The sequence below is a fragment of the Mustela lutreola genome, chromosome 16, assembly GCF_030435805.1.
Source record: "Mustela lutreola isolate mMusLut2 chromosome 16, mMusLut2.pri, whole genome shotgun sequence".
NCBI lineage: Eukaryota > Metazoa > Chordata > Mammalia > Carnivora > Mustelidae > Mustela > Mustela lutreola.
The window spans coordinates 41945764-41966242 of record NC_081305.1 but is presented as its reverse complement, the minus strand read 5'-3'; the positions used below and the strand labels follow the sequence as shown (position 1 = coordinate 41966242).

The window sequence follows — 20479 nt, the reverse complement described above, 5'->3', positions numbered from 1 at the left end:
AAAAAACACATCAATTCTCTGACACCAACTGGATGCCCTACAGTTTAATTCAGCTCTGAGGTCTGACACCATCTACCTGGAATTAGCATCAAATCTCACAAGTTAAGAGCTCAGTCCAAGACTGTCCCCACTTCAGAAATCAACTACACGTCCAAGGTTGTCATCTGTACTTCTGACCAACTAGCTATAAATTGGGGTTCCCACAACCTCCTCCTCAGGTTCAAAAATTTGCTAGAACAGCTCAGAGAACTCAGGGAAACACTAAGTGTACTGGCTTATTATACATTAAGGGATATGATAAAGTATACAGATGAATAGCCAGATGAAGATACACAGGGTGAGGTCTGGAAAGCCTCCAAGTGCAGGGGCTTCTGTCTCTGAGGAGATGGACAGGTGTGCCATGCTCCTGGCACAGGGATGTGCTAACCAGCCCAGAAGTTCTCCAGACCCTGTACTTTAGGGATCTTTATGGCAGTTCATCACATAGGCATGATCAATTATTAACTCATTTTCCAGTCCCTTCCCCCATCCCTGTCCTGAGACCAGGAGCTAGGGCTGAAGGTTCAACCTTCTTCTTCTTCTGTTTTTTTTTTTTCTTTAAAGACTTTATTTTATTTTGTACAAGATCATTCCCAGCTATTAAAATCTTTGCTTGCACACTAACGGTTGTAAATATTTTTATCACATATGCCACCTTTGTTAATTGAATAAATCACAATGTTTTTCTCCAGAAAAATACACGTATACTGAATTCTGAAAGGAATGACCCAGAATTACCAATGATGAACAGTTAATACTTCGGAGTGCTCATTAGGTTCCAGACATTGTTTTAAGGAACTTTGCACATATTAATACATCTTATCCTTGTTATATTCCTATGAAGCAGGAACTACTGCTGTATCCATGTGAAAGATTTAGGAAACAGTGTGTGCAGAGTGTAAAGACTGTAAACATCTAGTAGTGGCAGAGCCAAGATTCAAAGCCATCTGGCTTTGAATTTAAGACTCAGAACTCATACTCTTCAACAGCATACCACACCGCCTCTCACTGTCCAATGATATGTAAACAAATTCTCCTGTCAAATCTGAAATAAGGGGGCGCCTGGGTGGCTCAGTGGGTTAAGCCGCTGCCTTCGGCTCAGGTCATGATCTCAGGGTCCTGGGATCGAGTCCCGCATCGGGCTCTCTGCTCAGCAGGGAGCCTGCTTCCTCCTCTCTCTCTCTCTGCCTGCCTTTAAAAAAAAAAAAAAAAAATCTGAAATAAGGCCTAACAAATTTAAAAAAATTAAAACTTTTTAAAAATTAAAATTAGGGGTGTCTGTGTGGCTCAGTCAGTTAAGCGTCTGCCTTCTGCTTAGGTCATGATCCCAGGGTCCTGGGACCGAGCCCGGATCAGAGTCCTGGGGCTGAGCTCCACATCAGGCTCCCTGCTCTGCGGGGATTCTGCCAGTCCCTCTCCCTCTGTGGGCACACTTGCTCTCTATCTCTCTCTTAAATAAATATTTATCTTTTAAAACTTAAAATTTAAAAAACAAAACAAATGACTAAGGACACAGATCTACCAATGTGTTCAAACCTACGATCACATTCCCACTTCTAAAAGTTTCACATGGAAGAGGACTGTTATATGCTACTGAAACTATTGAATCAATGCCTATCTTGCTGAACTTAACAATGAAGCCTTGGGACAAGGTGAGTATGGAGCAGCAGCACTATGCCAACCAAATATCAATACTAATCTTTTTACTCTATTATGAAGTCTAAAATAAAGCCCTGAAAGCAAACTTCAGAAGTTGTATTTCTACAACCTACTATCACAACGCTTAGAAAGGGGATCACAGAATAAGATGTAAATGATTTGTAATCAGTAGTGAGAAATAACAACTAAAATGGTAACGAGAATATTGGGTATAAAGAAAGATGAAGGGCCACAGGGAGAAGGAATCCTTCTCTAAGGACCCCATTATTCACTGTAAAGAAGACACAGAGAAGGTCACAATTACGTGGAGCACCTCCGGCAAAGGCAAACAAATGTACTCTTAAGACAATTTAGAGAACAACAAGGAAACACAAGACTCGCCTAAATCTTAATTTTTGGATGTGCAACAATCACAATCTCTTTGGGGTTTTTCTTCTGGAGAGTAACAGAGCTGGAGAAGAGACTTGTAAGACCTTTATTTTTTGGAGTTTAGAATGACTCAGAAAACACTCTGCCAGATCTAACGCGACCTCACACCCTTCTTCGCCCTTAACACTTTTTTACTTGACTTGCTCGTTAAGTGAAGGCAAAGCGGGTGTCTGCGGTCAGCGATGTGTTAATGCTGTGGTTTTCAAACCTGTGAAAGGCCCTCACAAAGGTCCCCACCGGGGAACCCTGTCGGGAGGGAATGCCACTCCGGGGATTTCCCATCCAGTCTTCTCGGGAGCTCTTCTTGGAGAAGCTGCAGGCTCTAAAATTCCCATCTCCGGATCAGCGCCTGGCCTTCCCGCTGGGAAGCTTTGCTTCAAAGGCTCCATTACCTCCCTCTGGCGACCGGCTGTCTAGGGCAGACCACTTGCTGGCGAGAGGAAAGGGGCAGGAGGCAGCAGGAACCGAGAACACGGCTCACGGTGGCACGTCCCTCCCCGACCCCCCAGCCTCCGCCGGGCACAGCCCTCGGCCGAACCACACAAGCGCCCGCCCGCACCCCGCCACTCCCGCACACACACGCGTTGGGGACGCGGGCAGCGCCGGCCGGCCCCTCTTCGCACGCCCTGCACCCACTGTTTTCCTTCACACAAGTCGACGCTGCCTTGTGGGCGGGGTCGGAGTCTGCAGAGCCCTCCTGGTGAGGCTGGGTGTTGACTTTTCCTTCCCACACTTCCAAACTCGCAGCCGCGCCCACCTTCACAAAACCTCCGGAGGGAAAGGCGGACGCCCGGGTTACCCCGGTGGCCTTTGGGAAATGTAGTCCCAGGCTGATCCGGCCTGATTGCAGTAGCCTGTGGGAAATGTAGTCCGGGGCGGTAAAACCGTAGAAGCTATGCGGCCCACCGCCCCTAAGGACCGACCACTCCGCGCCCGGGAGACTTCTGGGAGTTCCCTTCGGTCCTGGGATTACGCAGGCGCGTAGGCTCTCGCTGAACTGACGGCTGGACCTGATTCTGCCAATTTTGGGGCTGGACGAGTTTGTTGGGCTGGTGGTTGCAGCGCAAAGGAAGCGAAGAAGTACCTGACCTGACCAGGGAAGGCAGAGATGAGGATTCAGGAGTTCACCATCACCCGACACTTGATGCCAAGGTAGAGAGCCAACCCAGGACACTGCTGTACCAGACCTCCCCAAACCATAATAGAATCTTCTAAACTGTGTTATTATTTTTGTAAGGGCCTACTTAGCAAGAGCGAGCCATTTTGTTGTTTATGCAATAAACTTAGATTGAACCTGCCCCTTCCCCCCAAGAGAAAAGCGCTCAGAAACAGAACTGGTGAAATATGACTGACCAGCCCCTGATAACGGAGCCCACATACAAGGACGTGTCTGGCCAGGTGGAAACGTCCAATCAGTGAAAGTGCACGTATTACCTCCCTACCCGCCAAGGATGAGCCAGGCCAGCTGGAGATGTCCAAATCTTTGCTTGACCTTAGCTTTGTATCAGTCTCGTCCTTTTGTCTATGGACCCTTTCTATTTTAACATAAAAATATAGAAAAAAAGGCATTTGAGATTATGTCTTTCTGAATTGTTTACTTTTCTATTACAGATGTTACTAAATCAAACATCCATAGGACTAATAGTGGCAATTAATAATAGTAAGACAAACGTGTGAAACAAATGTTTCTAATCCCTGACACAGCCACTTCCTACTCTTTGAATTTGGTATATTATTTTGTAGTCTTAAGATACATAAATGTAAGAACACCTGTGTGGCTCAGTTGGTTAAGCAGCTTCCTTTGGCTCAGGGCATGATCCCAGGGTCCTGGGAATCCCACATCAGGCGCCCTGCTCATCAAGGAAGCCTGCTTTTCTCTCTGCCTCTGCCTGCCTCTCTGCTTGTGTGCTCGCTCTCTCTCTCTCTCTTTCTGACAAATAAATAAATAAATAAAATCTTTTTAAAAAGATACATAAATGTAAGAACTTTAAAAAGAAGAATGTAAATAAAGTAGGACTAATTATGTATATATATATTTAAAAGAAACATTTTTCTAAATATATGCATTTCTATATATATATATACATATATATACATATATATACACATTTAAAAGAAATGTTTCTTCTTGTCTCATCATACATTAGGATATTTTTACTCTTTCTTTTTCCAATAATACTTGTCTAAACTGTCCATGGGCTTTAAGGCTTTCTTTTTTTTTTTCTTTTTATGTAGTACGAAAACAATACGAACAATTCACTTTGACTTGCAGATCTTGTCTTTTTCTTTAAAATTTAGTATGTTGAGGGACGTCTGGGTGGCTCAGTTGGTTAAGCGGCTGCCTTCGGCTCAGGTCATGATCCCAGCGTCCTAGGATCTAGTCCCACATGGGGCTCCTTGCTTGGCAAGGAACCTGCTTCTCCCTCTGCCTCTGCCTACCACTCTGCCTGAGCTCGCTCGTGCACACTCTCTCTAACAAATCAATAAAATCTTTAAAAAAAAATTTAGTTATTTTGAGAGAGAGAAAGAGCATTAGCAGGGAAGGGGCAGAAGGAGAGGAAGAGAATCTCAAGCAGACTCCACATTGAACCTGTCACTAGGGCTCTATCTCACCACCCTGAGATCAGTACTTGAGGAGAAACCCAGAGTCTGTAGCTTAACCGACTGAACCACCCAGGCACCCCTGCAGATCTGGTCTTACTAAACCTACATTACACTATTTTTAGTGTTAGCCCATAACCAGTGTTATGATATCAAGTTAAATATACTTTCAGCAAAGTGTTTGCATATGGAATACTTACTTTACTTAATAGCAACACTATGTTTTCAGCCTTGTAAGAATTCGTTTCCAGCTCTCCAAAAATGTCCCTCCACTTTCTGAGCTACAGGGTTTGTGTTTTTCTTGTTTTCTTTCTTTTTTTCTTTCTTTCTTTTTTTTTTTTTTTTTTTTTTTGGTAGAGCACCTAATTGTTGACCACGCCCTTCGCCTTATAAGCACTCCTCAACTTAATTCAGTCACTATAATTATGAAATTTTGATGGCTATGAATTATTCTATTTTATTAATAAAATAACATTTAACTTATTTTCTTCTTTTAAGTTACTGATGTTACAAAGTGGCAGATGGAGCCCCCACAGCAGGGTTGCTGTTGCCACCGGCACTGATTCATCTAAATTCACATTCCCTAGGGACCTGGGCTCCCTACACCCATGCCACACAGGTCCAATTGCCTCGTTCATATTCGCCCTCCTGGTCCAAAGCCTACTTTGCTTAGCCCAGTGTTTCTACTCCCTAAAAGACTCCATCACCAAGGTCTAATTCAAGATCAAAATATCAAGGGGCCAACTGTATTGTAAGGCCTGAGTTTTCTTTTTTTTTTAATTCATCTAAATAAAAAATTGATATATAATTTTGTTAAAAATTTTTTAAAGGTACACAATGTATTGATTCAATGCTTGTATATATTGCAATACGATCTCAGCCATAGCATTAGCTAACACCTCCATCACATCCTCTAACTATCATCATTTTTTGTGTGTGTGGTGAGATCATTTAAGATCTAGTCTCTTAACAACACCCAAGTATATAGTACAGTATTGTTGTCTATAATCACAATGTTATGCATGAGGTCTGCAAAACTTACTCATCTTCTAGTTGTAAGTTTGTGCACTTTAACAACATCTTTTACTTGTAGGTTTGTGCACTTTAATCCTTCTAGTTACCCCATGCCCCCAGCTCCTGGCAATCACAGTCCTACTGTTTCTACACATGTGGCTTTTTCACATCCCACATGTGGTACCATGCAGATTCGCTTTCTCTGACTTATCTCATTTAGCATAATGCCTTCAAGGTCCAACCATGTTGTTACAAATAAAAGGATTTCGTATTTCTCATGGCTGAATAATAGTTCAGTGTGTGTGTGTGTGTGTGTGTATGACATCTTCTTTACCCATTCAAGCTAAGTGACAGTCACTTAGCTTGTTTCCATATCTTGGCTATAGTGGATAATGCGGCAATGAACGAGGCCTTTGTGAATTCTTCAAATTTTCTGTCAACTACATTAAAGGATGCCAAGAAGGATATCATGTAGGATTGGGGCAGGGTGAAATCTCTTTGTGAAAATTGTGATAAAAACAGGTGTAACATAAAATTTATACTGTAACCATTTCTAAGTATACAATTCAATGGCATTAAGAACATTTACATTGTTGCGCAACTAACACCAGTATCCATCTCCAGAACCTTTTCATTGTCTCAGACTGAAATTCTGAAATTCTGTGCCCACTAAGCAAGAACTGCCCATTGATGTCTGGGTGGCTCAGTCGGTTAAGCATCTGTGTTTGGCTCAGGTTATGATCTCACAGTCCTGGGGTGGAGTCCCCCATCAGGCTCCTCGCTCTGTAGGGAGCCTGGTTCTCCCTCTGACTCTGCCTGTCTCTGTCTCTCATGAATAAATAAAATCTTAAAAAAAAAAAAAAAGAACTTCCCATCACCTCCCATCTCTAACTCCTGACAACCAGTGTTCTACTTTCTCTCTCTATTGACTTGAATACTCTAGATATCTCGTGTAAGTGGAATTGTATGATATATGCCCTCCTATTTCACTTAGCATGATGATTTCAAGGTTATTCATGTTAAAGTATGTGTCAGAATTTCATCTCTTTTTAAGACTGAAAAATAGTCCATTATATCTGTATACACCACATTTTATCCATTTATCTGTTGGTAAACACTGGAGCTGTTTGCACTTTGGGGCTTTTGTAATAATGAACATTGGTGTACATGTGTTCATGTCCCTGCTTTCATTCATTTGGATATATACCCAAAAGTGGAATTGCTCCATCATATGTATCTGTTTTTAATTTTTTGAGGAACCTCTATATTTTTCCCCATAACTGCTGATTTTTCCACCAGCAATGCACCAGGGTTCCAATTTCTCCATAGCCTTGCCAACACTTAATTTCAAAATTTTAAAATAAATAAATTTTAAAATAATAAAATATTTGAGAGAGAGAACACACAGTGGGGAGGAGCAGAGGAAAAGAGAGAGCGAGAGAAATGCAGACTCCCTGCTGAGCAGGGAGCCAACCTGGAACTCCATTGCAGGACCCTGGGGGGTCATGACCTGAGCTGCAGGCAGACCCAATTGACTGAACCACCCAGGCACCCCAAAGTACAATTATTTAAATAAAAAGGTAAGTAATGCTGTGTGCCATTTTGGACCCGGGTGGTAAGGATCCTTTGAGAAATCGGATGGAATATCTTCAGAATTGTCCCACTAAAGCATGGGGAGGCTGGGGTGCTTGTCCACAGCTTCCCACCCCCACTGGTTGAGAGGTGCTCCTACTGTCTGGTGCCTGTGGATGGCTGAGCAAGCTTTTGTGTTTTCCTATAACATCTCAGGTACATGGACATATGCACTCATAGATTTTCTTTTTTATCAATAAGCAAGACAATAACCACATATTTGGTCTTTATTTAGATGCTTTAGATTCATTTTTTTTCTCATTTTCCCCTCTATGTTTTCTACTATTTTTAAGGTTTCCTTAATATATTCAAAAACAATTCTCACATACTTTCTTTTTGTTATATTTCCTTTTCTAAATATTTCGTCTACCATCTATATAACATTGCCTCTCCTTTGTAGATTTCTATTGTTCAGATATTATACCACATTCCAATTCTTCAAAGAAGCTTTCAAAGGGGCTTAGGAGTTTGGGGACAGCTGACTCGGACCTCAAAACAATGGCAGTGGTGGCCTCAGCGGGGGCACTGGAATTTTGTTTGCAGAGCCTACTGCTGGCAGGTGTGGGTGGACAAGTCCTATTTGACATCATATTCTGAGACTTTTCTTCCCTGGCTCTTCCACGGCTTCTGAGGCATAGTGAACAGGGTTCATCAGCTCTTCCTTTGTTGAACTTTCTGGCAACACTGGAGCCCACGGAGGATGGACCAGAAAACACCCAGATTATTCCTCCCAAGAGGCAGTTCTGCTCCAGCAGGACACCTGAGCTGGTGATGACTTAGCCTTTGATGAATGAGCTCCTATGTCTCCCGTTTCTTACTCTTCTGGATGGTTGGAATGGAGGTTTCCCCTAGAGGCTCAAGCCTGCGGGGGAAGGAGTCTTAAGACTCCACTGCCTCGGGGGTAGATGATTGCACTCCCCCGCTGCTGTGGTGGGGCCCCTTCTATTGTCCTGCCCTTCGATTACTTCAAATCTTTCTCCACCTTCACTATCCCTTCCTGATCTCTCTTGGAGTCCTCTGTTCAGTCTCCTTTAGGCCAGGATTTAGGAAGTGTCTGGGTGGCATTGACATAGAGGAGACGGCCCGCTCAGGTGGCAGTTGGAGTGTCAGTTTGCCCCCTGGACAATCTACTTAACTTTCTGGAGTGAGCAACATTATGGACTTGCGGGCAGACAGCACTGGGCTGACCTGAGAGCCCTGCAGGGACACGGGGTCGGGACTCCAACACGGAGCGCTGAGCCTGTGGGATCAGATAACCCCTCCTAGGGACGGAAAAACCGAGCGGAGGAGACAAGTGATTGCAGTAGGTTCCGGGGTGGGGTGGGAGGCAGGGTTAGCGTGGTGATCCCAGCGGGACCCATGCAGCACTGGAGGGTGGTGGCGGTGGGGGTGAGGACCGAGGGTCGCCTCAGAGGGTGCGGCGAAGAACCGTTGCGTGCCGCGGGGTCCTCGGGAGCGGGGTGGGGAAAGCAGGGAGGTCTCCGTCTTGCAACCCCTCCGCCACGCAGCTCGCGCTGCCCTGCGGGGGTTGGACCAACTGCAACCGGTGACGAGAAACGGTGCGCGAGCCAAGGGCGCGGAGATCTAGCGGCCAACGGCAAAGGGCGGGGTCTAACGGCCCAAGCCCCGCTGACATACCGGGCCTTCGAGCCTTCTTCCCTCGCTTCGTTACGGGCGTTTGGCACGCAAGAGCTCCCTCCAGGTGTGGAGACCGTCCCGTACTGCCGAGGCTCTCCTGACATCCAGGCCTGTGAGCCCGCCAGCCCTTCCTGCTCGGGTCCCGGGAGGACAACGGGCTCCCCCCACCCAAGGCAGGAGCGACCCTGATCCTTCCAAGGTGCGGATGCGGCTTATGGGGCGGGCCAGGCCGGTGCTGTTGGCGCGGTGACCGACTCTCCGCGTGGGGTGGGGGTGCCGCGGGCCAGTGCTGGAGGGTCGTGGCGGGGGGTGAGACCAGAGCAGCCGCGGTGCTAAGAAGCCCCAGCGTGTCCCTTCCAGGCAGCCGCCCGAGCGGGCACGTTTTCCGTCCCTCCACCCCCACACAGGTAGTTCAGAGCCCCCCCGGAACTTCTCTAGTGCCGGACGGGGCCCCGGAGCCAGGGAAGGTACGAGCCTACGGCATCACCATCGGGGCAGTGAACTTCTCTTGAGGCGCAAACAAGATGCCCCCAACGGCCTGGATGCCGCTTTCCGCACCTCTTCCTAGCAGGCAGGTTCTCTTCCCGGCTCTTTTGGTGAATTTGGTAAAACAGCATTTAAGTCTTCGAACTTTTCTCAGGTTCTACAGGTGGTAGTGGCCGAGCCGGCACTGGAACCCAGTCTGTGTCATTCCAGACCTCCTGAATGTAGCCGCGGGACTGTGGCGCCTCCTCATTATGGAGACATCAGGTATTACCATTTCTAACCGTCCTTAGGGTGCTTAGCATCAAGGCTCAGCTGCAGTGAGCGCATGCGCGGCTATAAGAGTCAACTTGTAAGTGGACCATTGGCTCCTCAGAAGATGCTGGCCAGAGACCACCAGGTGGCAGCATTTCCCAGAGCGGATTTCTCTTCTGATGGATCCTTGCAGCCAACCACATAACTGGGCAGGGACAGGAGATACACAACATCAGATGAGTGAAGGATCCATCCTGGCTTAAAAGCCTTGTGCCCCAAGGGCACCAAATAACTTTTGAAATCATTCCATAGACCAGTTTTCAGAATTCTACTTGAAACTGACCACATTATATTAATTTTTGCAGTCTACTGCATGTACGTAATTATGTCTTTTTCATTTTCTCTGTTTTGTAGCAAGGAACAGCAAATTACAGCCTATGGGCCAAATTCGGCTCATCTGAGGATGGTGAACCAACCATTGTAACATTTTAACATTTAACATTATAAAAATTTTAAAGAGCTATAAAATTTAAAAAAAAGAAGAATATGTGATAGAGACTATATGTGAACCACAAAACTACATTATTTGCTCTCTGGCCCTTCACAGAGAAAGTTTGCAACTCCTGCTTTGTAGTTCTCTGTGAACGGGTCTTGCATAGCTTTTGTTAATTTATTCTGAATTCCTAATTTTATGAGATTTGTAAATTTTATTTTAAATGGTGTCTTTTAAATAGATAACTAGTAGTACATGGAAAATACACTTCTCTCTACGTATACTAGGACCTTGCTAAGTTTACTTTTGCTTCTGGTGGTCTCTTTGCAGATTCCTTTGAGTTTTCTACATACACCAAGTGTTTTCTGTAAACTACATATCTCTGAATAATGTCAGAGATATGCCTTCTATTTCTCTTTCTAATCTCCTACATTTGCAGAAACCGACAATTGTCAGCACAGCAATATTGGGCATTTCTCTCCTAGTTGAGCCTTGCAGCTGACTACACGGCTGTTGATGAGTGATCTTCTCCCAGAGGCAAGGAGAGGAGATGAGTTTCAGGTGGGTGAAGTATGCACCCTGGCTTAAAAACCAAGGACTGCTAGATATCTTATGATAATTCCACAACCAGGGGTGCCTGGGTGGTTCACCTATTAAGCATCTGCCTTCGGCTCAGGTCATGATCCTGGGGTCCTGGGATCGGGCCCCAGATTGGGCTCCCTGCTCAGCGGGAAGCCTGCTTCTCCCTCTCCCACTCCTCCTGCTGTGTTTCTTCTCTCGCTGTGTGTCTCTGCCAAATAAAATCTTTTAAAATAACTCCAGGGGCACTTAGGTGGCTCAGTGGGTTAAGCCTCTGCCTTCAGCTCAGGTCGTGGTCTCAGGGTTCTGGGAGCGAGTCCTGCATCAGGCTCTCTGCTCAGCAGGGAACCTGCTTCTCCCTCTCTCTCTGCCAGCTGCCCTGCCTACTTGTGATCTCTCTTTCTGTCAAATAAATAAATAAATAATTTTTAAAAAATTAAAATAAAATAATTCCATAACCAGCTTTTAAAGTCCTGGCTAAAAATGCCTACTTACCAATATAGAGACATAAGTTCAGGTAGCGATAGAGGCATAGCTACAGATGATATATAGACATGGATATGTATATCTGTGTTCCTATCTAGATACGGTTTTGGTAATGATTTTTGGGTTTTTGTCACCAAAAGCAAAGGCAACAAAAGTAAAAGTAAACAAGTAGAACTACATCAAACCAAAAAGCTTCTGCACACACACAAAAAGAAAAACAATGAAATGCAAAGCCAACCTGCTGAGTGAGAAAAGTATTGGCAAATCATATATCTAATAAAAAAATTAATATCCAAAGTATATAAGGAACTCATGCAACTCAATAACAAAAAATCAGATTTGAAAATGAGCTGAAGGAGGGAGACAAACCATAAGAGACTCTTAATCTCACAAAACAAACTGAGGGTTGCTGGGGGGTGAGGGGTGGGGGGAGGGCGGTTGTGGACATTGGGGAGGATGTGTGCTATGGTGAGTGCTGGCAAGTGCGTAAACCTGGCATTTCACAGATCTGTACCCTCCTGGGGCAAATAATACATTATATATTAATAAAAATAATTAATAAAAAAAGAAAATGAGCTGAGGAAGGAAAAATAAAAATAAGAATATAGAGGGAGGCAAACCATAAGAGACTCTTAACTCTAGGAAGCAAACTGAATGTTTTTGGAGGGGAGATAGATGTGGGGTGATGGGCATTAAGGAGGGGCACTTGACATAATGAGCACTGGGTGTTACACACACTGATGAATCATTAAACTCTATCCCTGAAACTAATAATACACTATATGTTAACTAAATTGAATTTAAATTAAAAAAATTTTTAAAGATTTTATTTGACAGAGAGAGAGAGGGAACACAAACAAGGGGAGTGGGAGAGAGAGAAGCAGGCTTCCCACCAGGCAGGAAGCCCTAGGCAGGGCTCCATCCCAGGACCCTGGGATCATGAACTGAGCTGAAGGCAGACGCTTAACTACAGAACCACCCAGGCACTCCTAAATTTAAAAATGTAAAAATATAAAAATAAGCAGAACTGAATAGATATTTTTCCAAGAAAGACATAGGGTTAGCCAAAAAGTACATGAAGACATGCTCAGCATCAGTAATACCAGAGAAATGCATCAAAACCACAATGAGGGACACACACACACACACACACACACACACACACACACACACTGAGATACCTTAGACCCTGATAGAATAACCATCATCAAAAGACAAGGAACAGTAAGTGTTGGTGAGAATGTGGAGAAAAGGGAACCCTTGTTCACAGTTGGTGAGAATGTAATGGTGCAGTCAGTATGGAAACAACTGTAGAGGTTCCTCAAAAAACTAAAAATAGAACTACAATATGATCCTGCAATTTCACTTCTGGATATCTGTCCAAGAAAAGGAGAACACTATCTTGAAGAGATATCTGACCCTCATGTTCATTGCAGCATTATTCTCAGGAGCCAAGCCATGGAAGCAACCAAGGTGCCCATCAATGGACTAATGGATAAAGAAGATGAATGGATAGGAGTATTACTCAGCCCTGAAAAAAGGAATTGAATCTTGCCATTTGTGACAACCTGGATGGGCCACGAGGGCATTATACTAAACGAAATAAGTCAGGCAGAGAAAGGCAAATAGTATTATGATCTCACTTACATGTGAAATCTAAAAAAAAAATTGAACTCCTGTATAAAGAGAACAGATCAGTATTTGTCAGAGGTAGGGGTTAGAGGTGAGTGGAATGAGTGAAGGGGAAGGTAGTCAAAAGGTACAAACTTCCAGTTATAAAACAAATAAATCCTGGGTATGTAATGCACAATTTTATATCCTTGAAGTTTTCTAAGAGAGTAGATCTTAAAAGACCTTGTCACAACAATTTAAAAAATATAACATTAAATATGACATTAACTAGACTTACCACTTTGCAATACATACAAATATTAAATCATTATGTTGTACGTGTGAAACTAATATAATGTCATATGTCAATTGTAATTAATTACAAGACATCGTATCAATGGAAACTTTTAGAAATCTCATGATCATCCTAATAGATGCAGAAAAAACATATGACAAAATCCAACATCCTTTTACTATAAAAGAACTCAATAAAGAATAGAAGTGAACCTCTCAATCTGACAAGGTCTGGACAGCAAATATCATACTTAAAGGTAAAAGATGGGTGCTTTATCTCTAAATTGACGAACAAGATTAGAATGTCCACTCTTACCACTTTTACTCAATATTTTACTGGGCTTTCTAGCCAAAGCAATTAGGTAAGAGAAAGGGGGAAGAAAGTGCCATCCAAATTGAAAAAGCATGAGTAAAACTATATTCACAGATGATATGCATCTTATATAGAGTATATCCAAAGGAATACACTAAAAAATATTAAAACTAATAATAATTTCAGCAAGATTACAGGACACAAATCAAGGTATAAAAATCTATACCCTTGTGGTGGTGAAATAATATGGAAACGTTTTCAGTACCATCATAAAAATGAAATGTTTAGGAATAAATTTAACAAGAGAATTTTCTGTTTATACTCTGAAAACAAAACACTGTTGAAAGACATTTTAAAGGATTAAACAATATGAAAAACAGCCCATGTTCACAAATAAGACGATTTAAGATGGTGACACTTCCTAAAGTGATCTACAAATTCAGCATGATCCCTGTTAGGATCCCAGTTGGCTTCTTTGCCGAAATTTATAATCTTGATTCTGAAATGCACAAGGAATGTCAAAGGACCTCAGTTAGCCAAAGATCTTGAAAAAGCAGAGTCTGCTGGGCTAAAAGTTGCAGTCGTGTATGACATGGTTGCTACTTACTGCTGTCTTTCTTCTTTCCACAGTGAAACTTCTCGTGGCCGGTATGTTGACTTCTGATGAGCCTTCTCTGAAATGACACCATTTTACATGTACACAAACGTGGCTGAGGTATTGGGCTTCAGCTCACTCTAGAAGGACATGGTGTAGGCTAAGTTTGTTTGCCATAACCAGAGGGGCTGAGCCTCTACCCATTCATGGCAGTGGGTGGTCAGCCACCATTTCTAGATAGCCTTTGCTGAGCTATTGTTTCTTTCAGTAGAAGAAAAATGAATGGGTTGGTGACCCAACACTTCTGTCTCCAGAGAAATCTGGGCAGGTGACAAAGGTGCCCCAGGGTGAGAGTCCGGCGGCTTGCAGTGCCCTATGCCAGAGCTATGTTTGCTCTGAAAGACAGCAGCAGAGGTGCTGAAGTTTGGACATTTCCTTAGTGGGGTTGACTACTCCACATCCAAGAGAGTACTCTTGTCTAAGTGGGTCCCAAATGTTCTGAGTGAAGGTGAGAAGAGAAACTCTTCCTCAGAGTGACCCTGTCCCGTGAGCCTGCGACAGATGTGCTCTGACCACAAGTGTCCCAGCTGCTCTGAATGATGGAACAAAAATTTCCTGAAGGGCAGGTGTGGTGCTGACTTTCCCCATGGCACTGCCTGCGTTCTGGACCATGTCCCTCAGGCGCACTGACGTTAGCATTTCCAATCACAGGTACGCTGCCAGCCCCTCAGATGGCGACAGAGATGCCCTGGCCTGGTGGACACTAGGGGTCTGATGGAGGGCAGGAACAGGAGTAGCTCATGACACACATTTCTTCTCAGTGGTGCAGGCTTCTCCAAGAATAACAGGTTTTCTGTGACTAGATGGTCCTCAAGTGCTCAGTCCCGATGCGGGAAGAGAATCCTCCCAACACCCTGAATGGTGTTGGCCTTTCCCACTACCAGCCACGCACTCTTTCACGCGGGGCCCAGGACTTCTGACCGCAGGTAGGACCAGAAAGCCCTCCAGGCACAGGTGTGGCATCTTCCCCTTGATTGCCATAGATGTCCTCTGGCTGGATGGGGCCCAGGTTATCTGAACACAAGGAAGACCCAAAGCACCTTGTGCCCCATGTTCCTTCTCAGTGATGCTCTCTCGTCCAATAGGAGTCAGCGTGTTATGGAGGGGGTGGCTCTGGGTGCTCTGATTATAGGTAGGAAGGAAAGTGTTTCCAAGGACAGATTTGCTCTCAGCAGGGCCGGCCTCTCCAGTTGCAACAGGGGTGCCCCAGGCTGACCACATCCCCAACACGAGCTGTGCTGCTAGGTATTGCACTGGGCCTTGCTCCAAAGCTGAGTGTTCCAGACATGAAGCCACTGCCTGGGATGTACACAGTGATCCCAAATTTTGCCACTACCCAAAAGGTGCAGGTCCCATAAACCCCAGTGGGGCTGGAGCATACCTGCAAAAGGTGAGCAGCTCCAGAGGAGGTCTAATGGACTAGAGGGCTCTAGCGGTGGGGAGAACAACTAAAGGGCAGCCAGAGCTGGCTGGGTGCTCCCTGAGGCGCTGCATTTGGAACAGTTGGAAAAGTTGACCGCTGATGGGGGCCAGGCCTGCTGTCGAGGCTAGGCACGGGGGTTCTGCGGGAGCTGCCAGCTTTCCCAGAGGGAAAGGTGCAGAGAAGAGACAGGAAGAGAGCAGGCTGGGAACTGAGTGTGGTATCAGAGTCCAAAGCCGGCTTGGATGACGAGGCTGAAGTGTCCTGGAGTGAGGCTACTGCAGAAGCAGTGGTAGGTGGGCCAGAAAAAAACAGGGGCCTTGAAGAGAGTGGCTTCCTGCCACCGCCCAGATCGGCTCCCACATTTCAGCTAAAGGGCGGTTCCTGCCCTAAAAGGAAGGGGGAAAGCTGAAGTAGGGCTGCTAGCCATAAAAGCAGGTGGCAACCTTGGCCTTGGCAGGGTTGTTTCTTCCCTATGGGGAGAAGCCTGGTCCCGAGCGACGGGGCTCATGCTGGGTCCCGGCGGAAACCTGAAGACGAAAGCATGGCAAGGCAGAGCGGCGCCTGTGACAGTCACACCAAGGCCAAAGCACCCACTGGGGTCCGTTTTGCAGATGCACTGACTGTGATGCTGGGGTGGGGGTGTTTGCAGAGGCTGGTGAAGACCGAGACACTGGCTAAAGGGACTCGAAGGGGGGGCTGTAAGAAAAAGGGAGGAGAATCCACACACATAGAAGTGGGTGATTTGACTTTAAAGACAGGCGAGGAAGAAGGATGAGATGTTAGGAGGTGTGGGAGGAGAAGCAGAAGATCCTGCTGCTGTGACTGAGGGATTGGGATGCAAGGGGCCTCAATTCTCATTATTAAGTGGAGCGCCAAAGAGGGGTTGGGATCTAAAGGCAGCACGGGCCAGAGCAGCAGTGGGAGCGTTGAAAATTGTGCACCCGTTTCATGACCCATATCCGGTGTCGGGGGAGATAAAGGGGCAGACAGGTCCAGGCCCCAGTAGACAAGTCAGTCAAGTCAATGACTGCTAATTTGGTAATTTCTGGAATCTGCGAGGGGAAAGCAGCCAATGGCAAAGTAACTGTGTTCCCTGCAAGAAACGGGGAGCGAGAAGAGGCAGGCTGAGTGGAACGGCTGTGTGACGTGGTCTTCAGTTTCGTCCTCCAGCCTCGTGGTTCCGTTGCTGCTGTGTTTTTCTCCAAGCTGAGGTCTTCAGCAATGACCATCCAAGGAAGGTAGGAGGTAGGAGCAGACTCGCTTCTTCTACTGCACCGTAGTGGCAGTGACAGCAGCAGTGGCCCTGAAATTTTCTGTTTACAGAGGCTACGTGGGTGGAGAATTTCTCCTTGACAGAGTGTCTGAAAGCTCCTCTCTCTTGGGTCTTCTTTGACATCAATAAGGGGCGGAGAGCTGAGCCAATGGCCTTCATCAAGCTCTTCCTTTCTCAGCCCCTCTGGCAGCTGGCCCCGATGGCCCTCATGTACCTGGATCACTCCTGTAAAGAGGCAGGAAGCCTCCAGCAGGGCTGTATGAGCTGCTGAAGGCATGGCCTTTGGTGAAGGACTTCATGGAAGATGTCTATGATATCTCACCTAAGCTAGCTTCTTGGAATAGAGGTTTCCCCAAATGTGTGACAGCTCCACTTGTAGCCAGGAGCCTACATGCTGATGGTACACTCCCACTGCTACGGTGACCCCTTTCTGGTAGTCCTGCCTTTGGCACACTTTTGTCTTCCTTTGATATCCCCTGCCTTCACCCTCCCGGTGACTTCAGCTCTGTCTCCTTTAAGCAAGGATGTAGAGGGGATTGGATGACCCTGGCCATCTCCAAATTCGAGTTGGGGAGATTGGGGGACAAGGGCAAGAGAGAAGCTTGCTGAGGAGGTTGCCCATGCAGGACAGTTTGGACACTGTCGGGTCTTGGGAGTGTAGTAACGCAATTCGGAGAGCGCTCTCCTAGCTACCTGCTCCTCTGTGGCAAACCGTGCTCTGTTTAGCCTGATGCTTGGGGCACAGCGCCAGAACGTGGGGCAGAAAAGCACCCCGGCTCCACCTACACCTGCAAAGGGGATGCACCCAAAGTGCCAAAGGCCCAGAGGCCAAATCCCAGTGGGACTTTCTAGCACTTCCTGACTTTCTGCTGCTGGTTGCTTGGGTGTGACACCAGATGGGCCTGGTGGTTTGGTGAGACCGTTAAAGACTAGACATTCCAAGAGCCTGCATGACCATCACGCCAGTGCCTAACTGTAAGGCAGTGGCAGAGGCCACCTGAGTTTGGAGGGGGGGGGTCTGCCAGCCCTTTTCCCTATGGTCCCCAGAGGGCAGAGCCTGCTCAAGGCCAGAGCAGGAGAGCAAAACGTAGATCCTGCCCACATGGGGCATGGCTTGTGGGAGGCTGGGGTAGACACAAGAAAGCTATGGAGACTGGGGGTTGGTGCTGTCATGGTGCGTCCAGTCAGCATGGGATGGCAACAGCAGGGTATGTGCCTATGAGATCTTCCTTGGCTCAGCTCATGAATCAACCATTGGCTACACCAGGCTCCAGTCTCAGAAGAGGGCAGGGTCTGTGAATTGGTAACACAGCCCTATCAGACATTTTTCCTCAATATGAGCCTTGCAGCAAACCATGAAACTACAAGAGCTCTTCTCCCAGGTGCGTGAGTAGCAGGTGCATATCAGGTATGCGCTGGAGCTAGCCTGGCTTACAAGCCTTCTGCCCCAAGGGCATCCATATCTCTTGTAATAATTCCATAAGTCAGCTTTCAAGGTCCTAACTTACCAATATTAACTTTTCCAGCTCACCAGTTGTACAAATTTTGTTGAGGTCTTTAGATTTTATTTCTCTCGGTATTTTGTAGCAGAGTTCCAGAAATTATACATCATAGAGAGCATGGGTCAAATTTGGCCCACAGTCTGTTTTTGTAATGCCAATTAGCTTGAAATGATGTTAACATTTTTTAAATGTTGTAAAATCAAAACAAAACCATCACATGTGATAGGGACCATACCTGCAAAGCCTACAAATATTTCCTAGCTGGTGCTTTATAGTGAGAGTTTGCCAACCCCTGATGTGTCCTTTTTTCGGTCTGTAGGTCTTATATACAGTATCTGCTGATGTACTCCTTACCGTTTTGTGAAATTTAAAAAGTGCTATTGTAAATGGTACCTTTTAAATTTTAGTTTTCAATTATATGCTAGTGGTAGCATATAGAATATATAATTGGTTTCTATATATTGGTCTTGTATGCTGTAAGTGTGCTAAATCTCCATGCTTCTGGTATTTCTTTGTGGATTTCTTATGATTTTGTAATACACATTCATGTTTTCTATAAATAAAGAGTTTTACATAATCCTTTTCAATCTGTATGCCTTTTACTCTTCTTTTTACTTTTACATTTGATCTGACAGCCTGTAAAATACTGAGTATCAGTAAAGATAATGAACATGCATTCCAGGTTCCAATCTTAAAAGCGTTCAGTATGCTGTTAGCTGAAGGTTTTTTTGTTTATGTGCTTCATATCAAGGAAATACCCTCCAATTTCTATTTTGCTGGAGATTACTTTGAAAGAATTACCAAATTTTGTCAATTACTTCACATAGAGATTTCAGATAATATGGATTCTCTCCTTTATCCTGTAAATATGAATTACATTGACTGGTTTTTTTCAATGCTAAACCAACCTTGATTCTTGGGATAACACCCCCTCACCCCACCCAAGAGGTGGTCATGTGAGACTATCCTATTGTATTTGATTGGATTGATTTCCTGAAATGGTCATTAAACACTTTTATGTCTATGTACCTGAGGGATATTAATCTTTAAATTTCTTTATTATGTTTTTGTATTAGGGTAATGCTGGTTATTATGCTTTTGTTTTAGGGTAATGCTGGCTTCTTCATAGAATGAGTTAGGAAACGTTTCCTTGTTTTCAGAAAGAGTTTGTGTAACCTTAGTAAAATATCTTCCTAATAATTTTTATACAATTTACAGGAAAACCATATGCATTTGCAGTTTTCATCACAGAATGGTGTTTACAGTCACTTGTCATCTCTTTAGTGTATATCAAATCTACAGTGATGCCCGCCCATCATTCCTGATATTGGAAATATCATTTTTTTCTTTTCTTTTTTTATTTCCTGGTCAGGTTTTCTAGGGGGGTGTCAATTTCATTAGCCTTTTAAAAATCTATTTCTAGTATGTTGATTTTTCTGTTTATTTTTTATTTCTGCTCTTAGCTTTATCATTTATTTCTACCTAATTTGGACTTAATTTCTTTTTTTTTAAATTTACTTATTAGAAAGAGAGAGAGTGCAGCAGGGGGTGGGGAGAGGGAGAATATCAAGCAGACTCCACGGAGCATGGAGCCCAACACAGGGCTCAGTCCCATGACTCTGAGATCATGACCTGAGCCAAAATCAAGAGTCAGGCACTTGACCAACTATGCCACCGAGGCATCTGGTGCTGTCCAGTGTATGTATGTGCAAGAGGGCTGTGATGGACCTTAAAGTACACACATGTGTTAGATGGACTACCTTCCGGCAGTTGTACTGCTGTTGGCTCAGAGTTCAATGTCAATGAATCAACAATATGGCATATTCTCAAGTAGGACGAAGAAATGCACTGATCTGTACATGAAGTCATTCCAGAAAATGTTAAAAGTATCTTTCATAGTGGGTGACGAAGCTATGAAAAAGATTTTAAAAAGCAGCTCAAATTGTGGATTTGCGAGATAAAGACCCATAAAAAAGTATAGGAAGGCACTGTTCTGAGGCTGAAAGCCAAAATTTAATCCTTACCCAGATAGGGACAATGCGAAACCTGATCAGCTAGTTGGCTGGCTTGCACATTTCAAGAGACAATACGGTATGAAGA

General features: G+C 44.9%; 1 long non-coding RNA gene across 2 annotated transcripts; it reads left to right on the top strand.

Moving 5' to 3' along the window:
• Positions 1–3145: 3145 nt before the first annotated feature.
• Positions 3146–18966, top strand: LOC131818313 (uncharacterized). 2 transcript variants are annotated; one of them, XR_009348775.1, is made up of 4 exons: positions 3146–3279; positions 9653–9762; positions 10683–10804; positions 14157–18966. It is a non-coding gene; the product is annotated as an uncharacterized LOC131818313 (long non-coding RNA). The 2 variants fall into 2 exon arrangements; XR_009348774.1 differs by lacking the exon at positions 3146–3279 and adding an exon at positions 8689–9211.
• Positions 18967–20479: the final 1513 nt, after the last annotated feature.